The sequence below is a fragment of the Peromyscus maniculatus genome, chromosome 3 (assembly GCF_049852395.1).
Source record: "Peromyscus maniculatus bairdii isolate BWxNUB_F1_BW_parent chromosome 3, HU_Pman_BW_mat_3.1, whole genome shotgun sequence".
Taxonomy (NCBI): domain Eukaryota; kingdom Metazoa; phylum Chordata; class Mammalia; order Rodentia; family Cricetidae; genus Peromyscus; species Peromyscus maniculatus.
In genome coordinates this window covers 7411355-7418961 of record NC_134854.1, presented here as the reverse complement: position 1 = coordinate 7418961, position 7607 = coordinate 7411355, and positions in this window count along the sequence as shown.

The window sequence follows — 7607 nt, the reverse complement described above, 5'->3', positions numbered from 1 at the left end:
TAATTTAGCTAGGAACAACATCATTGCTGTGGATATCACTCTGTATGCTGTGAATGTGTTGCTCTGTTTGGTTAATAAATAAAGTGCTGATTGGCCAGTCATCAGGCAGGAAGTATAGGCGGGACAAAGGGAGAGGAGAATGCTGGGAACAGGAAGGGTGAGTAAGGAGTCACCAGCCAGAGACAGAGGAAGCAAGATGTAAAAGTACCAGTAAGCCACAAACCAGGTGGCAACTTATAGAATAATAGAAATGGGTTAATTTAAGATATAAGTACTAGATAGCAAGAAGCCTGCCATGGCCATACAGTTTAAAAGTAATATAAGTCTCTGTGTGTTTACTTGGGTCTGAGAAGCTGCAGGAATCAGGTGGACACAGGAAAACTCCAGCTACACATCATAGTCAAAGAAATCCGGTTTGAAAAAAAAAAAGATATTTTAAAGTATCAGATATTTTATTGGAATGTATTGGTATACAAATAAAATACAGATAGACTCTTATGAAACACTCATTCACTTGTAATTAAAAATCTAGCTGCCCACATCCTCTCTTCCCCAGAGATTTCCACTATTTAAATAGATCTATGAGAAGCCGGATGTCCATGAAAGCTCAAATCCATAATTGTTTTCCTTCTTTCTTTCCTCCCTATTTCCCACAAATGTTTCCTTCCCCACCCCACTGGATCATCTTCTTAGGCTGACAGGTCCTGATGAAGAGCTGATCATATCTGATGTGCTAAGTGATCATTGCATCTTCAATACCTCAGTTTCAGTTTTCAGTTCTACAGCTCTCTTTTCTTCTTTTGACAAAGTTGTTAAAGATTCCCTCCATCTAAAGGTGTTTCTCCAGGAAGAAGGATTTCCTCTCAATCTTGGGTCTAGAAAATTGACAAATTTTCAAGGAAAGAATAATTCACAATTATCATGATTTTGGGACCTCCTCTTGTGCATATTATCACTCATTGTTATTTATACCAGAGTTGCTAGACATTTAGGAGGCAAATGCCTTAGAGACAATATCCCTCTTCCTAGTGGTCCATGCTTTCTCACAGGGACTGTTAAAGGCTTTCCAACTTTGCCCTTGCAGTGGAAATCCTAAACAAACCAGATTTCTCCCAGCACCTGCAGGCTCCTGTCTGGATTGATGCCATGTGCAGGAGCTATCCCAGAACCGCTTTGAAACTATTCCTTGACATAATTGTTTAAGGGTCAAGTACATTTTCTTTCTCTAGCCTAAAGATTATTGTGCAATAGGAAATACTAGTCATCTATGAATTAATATTAACAATATTCATATCCAACTGATGCAGTTCCTAGTTTCTCAGTTGTATTCCAAAACCCCAGTGGCATGTTGTGATGATTTATTCAATAAAAATACAAGGGCAAAGGGCTTTTCAATGTTGCTGATGCTGTTCGCAAATTGACTGAATTGCTCTTAGTCCCTAATCATGCTGCTCTGAGCTTTCTTTCAAATACTCATGAGTGCCCACAGGGAGAGCACTCCTTCTGCTTCAGAGTCTAAAGCAGACCCTGGTGTAGATTCTGATGAATATGTATTAAATGCAAGTCTTCATGCTCTTATTTAGCCTTCTGGTTTGGAAACGAGAAAGTGGCATGATCCTTTACAATGAACTATATTTTTCAAGATTTTAATTGCTAGAGCAGTTTAGTTTCACATACACACACACACACACACACACAAATGCTAGTAGAACACAAATACTTTGTTGCCAATCCCTGGCCCACACAGTCATGGCTGCATATTATTTACATTGCCTCCAAAGTTGTTCATTTGACAAAGCTGCTCTGATACATCAATACTACCCAAAGTCAGTAGTCTTTATCAGGGATCATTCTTGGTGTTTCTTACTCCACTGATCTGGAAAAGTATACAGAGATATGTAATCAACAATATACTGCTATATACAGCAGTCCAAAAAGCTAACTGAAACATAGATTTTAATCTCTTTATTATAAGCTCATATAGTTGAATGCTTAGTCATCATGGAGTATCACTATTTGAGAAGGATTAAGAGGTGTGGCTTGCTGAAGGAAGTTTGTCAGTGAGGGGTAGGCTTTGAGATTTCAAAGGCCTAAGGCAGGCCTTTATATTCTCTCTCTCTCTCTCTCTCTCTCTCTCTCTCTCTCTCTCTCTCTCTCTCTCTCTCTCCATAGATCAGGATGTAGCTCCTCACCTGCCTGCCTGTTACCGTGATCCTCACCATGATGATAATGTTCTAAACCTCTGAAACTGCAATCTTTCTTTAATCAAAGTTGCCATGGTCATAGTGTCTCTTCCCAGCAATAAAACATTAATTAGAATGAGTATCTAGTCAGCACTGAAGTTTTTATTTTGATTATATAATGAATTGTAAATTATTTTTTATTCGTGTGTATGTTTGTGTGTGTGCCTGCATAAGTTTATGAGCTCTATTAAGGTCAGAGAGCATCAGATCAGCCTGGAACTGGAGTTAGAGTGGAGCTCCAGGCAGTTGTTAACCATCTAATGTGGGTGCTAGGAAGTGAGCCTACATGGTCTGCAAGAGCAGTCAGTGCTTTTAACTGCTGAATCATCTTTCCAGCCTCTAGATCAGCAGTTCTCAACCTTCCTAATTCTACTACGACCAATCCTTTAATACAGTTCCTCATGGTGTGGTGATCCCCAACCACAAAATTATTTTCCTTGCTATTTTATAACTGTAACTTGCTACTGTTATGAATCTAATGTAAATATATGAAATGCAGAATGATCTTAGGTGACCCCTGTGAAAGGGTCATTTACCACCATAGAAGTTGTAACCTACAGATTGAGAACAGTACAGTGTTCTAGATAATGAATGTTTAAAATATGAAAACCATTAGCAAACAGAATTCTTCCATGAAATAGTATGGCCTAAGAAATGGATTCTTTTACAGCTTTTAGTAAATTATCATAATAAATGGAAATTATCTGCTATGTTGTTAGGATTACTGTCCAAATAAGAAGACACATGTTCGTGAAAGTCCAAAGAATAAGTCAGAGCTTGTTTCTCAGAATTGTTGGCTACTCTGGGTATTTTCTCCTTCTCTGTGTCCTCCAACTCTTCCTCCTCCCCTTCTTCTTCCTCTACCTTCTTCTTTGTAACACCTAGGGGACCACTATGCTGGTTTTGAATGTTCTCTTGTGAAGCATAGTGTAACTTTTCCTGTTTCTAATTAAAAAAATCCAGTAGGAGTGTTATCTTTATAACATCTTCCCCTTTGTTTAGCTCAGAGGTAGTAGTGATGGAGCTAAGTCTTTGAGAACATAATTTACAGGTTTTGCTCTCATCTTTATACTTGAAATCTGCTATAAGATTACACTGGTATTCAGAGTAATGAAAGAACAACACCCAGCCCTCCCAGTGAATAGGAGACAAGCTCCTGAAACCCAGCACCTCCCTCAAAAAAGAAAAAAAAATAAAGGAAAGAAGAAAAAGAGATGAGGGGAGGAGGGAGAGAGGAAGGAAAGAAGGAAAGAGAAGAGTTCAGATGAGCTTTGTTCCTCATACTGCTCCATAAGGCTGGGCCTGTGGTTTTCATGAAATCCCTCAGTAGTCCCAGAACCATGATCCCTGAATGCATCAGCTCAAGCTCAATAGTGTGCATTAAAGTTTTGTGTTCCAAATCTGATGTCTCAGGGGTTTTGATAAGAAATAAGTTGTCAGCCGGGCGGTGGTGGCGCACGCCTTTAATCCCAGCACTCGGGAGGCAGAGCCAGGCGGATCTCGGTGAGTTCGAGGCCAGCCTGGGCTACCAAGTGAGCTCCAGGAAAGGCGCAAAACTACACAGAGAAACCCTGTCTCAAAAAAACCAAAAAAAAAAAAAAAAAAAAAAAGAAATAAGTTGTCATAAATTTTAAGATGACCTCAAAATGGACATATGAAAGCAAAATTCCATTTTGAACTGTGGTGACATTTTGAAGGTGGTGCTCTTAGCCTTTCCCATCGGCCTCACAGGTATTATGCTTCATGACAAAGAAAACTTGTGGATTTCCCCATTTCAATTTTCATAGGTTTGTCTAAAATATTACATTTTCTTTATTTATTTTTATGGTTAAAATTAAATAATCAGTACATATTAATCATCTAAATGATAGATCACTAAACTTAAATGTTGATAAACTTTCTGAGTGAACAAATCATCAGTGCTAAATTGATGACAAATAGCTTTCTTGCATGGAAGAACACACCACAACCAACTTAAAAATTAGGAATGATTTATTTTGCTTCACAGTTTCAGAAGTTTTACTCTATAGCTCTTGACTCTTGATTCTTGGACAATGATAAGAGAAACATCATGTTGGCAGAGCATATCTATACCACAACTCTACCAGGAACCAAAAATAACAAGATGAGAATGGGAAGAGGGCCAGGTTAACCTTCAAAGAAAATTTTCCAGTACATATTTCTTCTTTGAACCCCACTTTGTAAAGTTCCCATTACTTTCTAAAAGACCTGGAATAGCTTTTAAGAGATCAAATTCTTGCCAGGAGGCAGTGCCACATGCCTTTAATCCCAGCACTCAGAAGCAGAGCCAGGCAGATCTCTGTGAGTTCGAGGCCAGCCTGGTCTACAGAGCGAGATCCAGGAAAGATACCAAAACGACACAGAGAAACCCTGTCTCGAAGAGAGAGAGAGAGGGGGGGGGGGGAGGGAGGGAGGGAGGGAGGGAGGGAGGGAGGGAGGGAGGGAGGGAGGGAGGGAGGGAGGGAGAGATATCAAATTCTCAATACCTAAGCCCAAGGGAGACATTGAAATTGAATGCATAACAATATTCAATCAAGTGTTTTTTCAGTATTGAAAAACAACAGACTATTAATGCATGCAACAACAAGGGTAAATCTCAGATGCATTGGACTAAATATGAAATCCACATATAAGTTCTTCATAATTCCAAAGATATACTATTCTTTACAAGGAAAGCAGCAATATCAAAATCAATCAAAACTGATGAATGACTGAAGGATTACTGGTGAGTGTATGGGTGTGATGATTTGGATGATCGCCAGGATGTGGAGGTGTTTGGGGAGGATTAGGAAGTATGGCTTTGCTGAAGGAAGTGTGTCACCGGAGGCAGGCTTCTCTGAGGAATCAGAAGCCTTGTGTCATTCCAAGTGTGCTTTCTGCTTCTTCGTTTCTGGTTAGAGATGAGAGGCCTCAGTTCTCAGCTTCCAATTCCAGTTTCCATGCCTGCATCCTCCTATGCTTCTGGTGTTGTGATGGTGATGCCTTTTAGAAGTCTAAGCACTGAACAAACCCTTCTCTGACTTACCTTATCTATAGGGCTTTATCACAGCAATAAACAAAAACAACTAATGCAGTGTGTTATAACAGACAGGGGCAAGTTCAATAGTTTAAAATGAGGGATTTGTTAGATATTCTTATTGGTAGTAGTTACAAAACATAATGCATTTATTCCCCCAAACTCCAAGATCTATAATGCAAGGTTAATATGCTTCAGTAAAATAAATATTTTCTATAACTTATGCCATTTCTTTGAAAATCTCCCTTTAATAATTAAAACAGGAAACCGGACTAAAATGTTTACTTGATACATCGTAAAGATGTGCTTACATGGCCTGTATTTTAAAAGACAGTTTAATATTTTAGTGTGTGTAGAAAATTGTGCCAGCTGTGTAAAAATTGATGTGATCATTATAGTGAGAAAGACAACTGTTCCTTTAGATTCAAAGAGGAAACTGATGGGTAAAGATGTTTTAACGTAACAAGAAGCTACAGCTTGTCATCCATTTCTACATATGCTTTCCAATGAAAATCTTGGGAATAAATAGTGGTACAATGCTTACTCAAAATAGTATTTGTACTGGAGCTTGTTTAAAAATAACAAAATGCACTTTGTTTCTTCCTTTTCTCATGTGGTCTTCATTTACCGTGGTCTCCTATTCCTTGTTCTCCCTCTCTGTTCTTGATCCAGCTGGGATCTCCCACTCCCACAGGCTCTCTTTCCTTCGACCCTCGCCCTTCATTACTCCCACTCATGTCCAGGTTGTTCATGTAGATCTCAGCTATTTCTCCATCATTGGGTGATCCTCGTGTCTTTCTTGGGGTCCTGTTTTCCAAGTAGCCTCCCTGGTGATGTAAGTAGGAGTCCAATCATCCTTGTTCCACATCTAGCATCTTCCTATGAGTGAGTACATACCATATTTGTCTTTCTGAGTCTGGGTTACCTCACTCAGGATGATTTTTTTCCAGATCCATCTATTTGCCTGCAAAACTCATGATGTCATTGTTTTCCTCTGCAGGCCCACAGAAATCCACAAAGATACTCCCACAATAGACTGGCAATAGTCGGGAGACAGCCGAAAACTGACCTACTCTGGTGATGGGATGGCCAAACACCCTAATAGTCATGCCAGAAACCCCATCCAAGGACTGAGGAATCCGGATGCAGGGATCCACAGCAAGGCCCCGGGTGGAGCTCCGAGAGTCTAATTAGCGAGAAAGAGGAGGGTTTTTTTTTTTTTTTTTTTTTTGGTTTTTTGGTTTTTCGAGACAGGGTTTCTCTGTGTAGCTTTGTGCCTTTCCTGGAACTCACTTGGTAGCCCAGGCTGGCCTCGAACTCACAGAGATCCATCTGGCTCTGCCTTCCGAGTGCTGGGATTAAAGGCGTGCACCACCACCGCCCGGCGAGGAGGGTTTATATGAGCGAGAATTGTTGAAACCAAGGTTGGTTTCAACAGGAACAAATAGCCAAACGAATAGAAACACATGAACATGAACCAATAGCTGAGGAGCCCCCAACTGGATCAGGCCCTCTGAATAGGTGAGACAGTTGATTGGCTTGATCTGTTTGGGAGGCATCTAGGCAGTGGTACCGGGTCCTGTGCTCATTGCATGAGTTGGCTGTTTGAAACCTGGGACTTATGCAGGGACACTTGGCTCAATCTGGGAGGAGGGGACTGGACCTGCCTGGACTGAGTCTACCAGGTTGATCGCAGTCCTCGGGGGAGGTTTTGCCCTGGAGGAGGTGGGATTGGGGGGTGGGCTGGGGGGAAGGGGAGGGGGCAGGAGGGGGGACAACAAGGGAATCCGTGGCTGATATGTAGAACTGAATGGTATTGTAAAATAAAATAAAAGGGAAAAAAAGACAACAAAAAAAAAAGAAAAATAATAACAAAATGCTTATTCTAAAGATTTTTTTTCAAATTAATTAATTATAATATATGTATCTAAATGAACAAAATTGTACATATTAAGTAAATACAATTTAAATAGTCAAATATACAACAAAAAATACAAGTTCTTATTTCCTCTTCCAAATTAAAATAAATTGGAAGGTTTTGATTCCAGGATTAAGCATAGGATCAGGAACAGTAATTTAACTAAAAATAAAAACATATTAATAATGAAAAAGAAATAAGGATTCTTAATCATAAGAATTTTATTTCTAAAACTTCCATTTAGGATCATTGCTACTTATTAAAAGTCATTAAATTCAGGAAATTCTGAATTATTTTATTGTAACATGTGCTTTCTATCATACTCTAAGAAACTGTTTCTTTTCATTCACAATGGGATAAAACTTATTTAAGAAATAGATAGTCCAATGTTGTACTTTTGAAATATCTA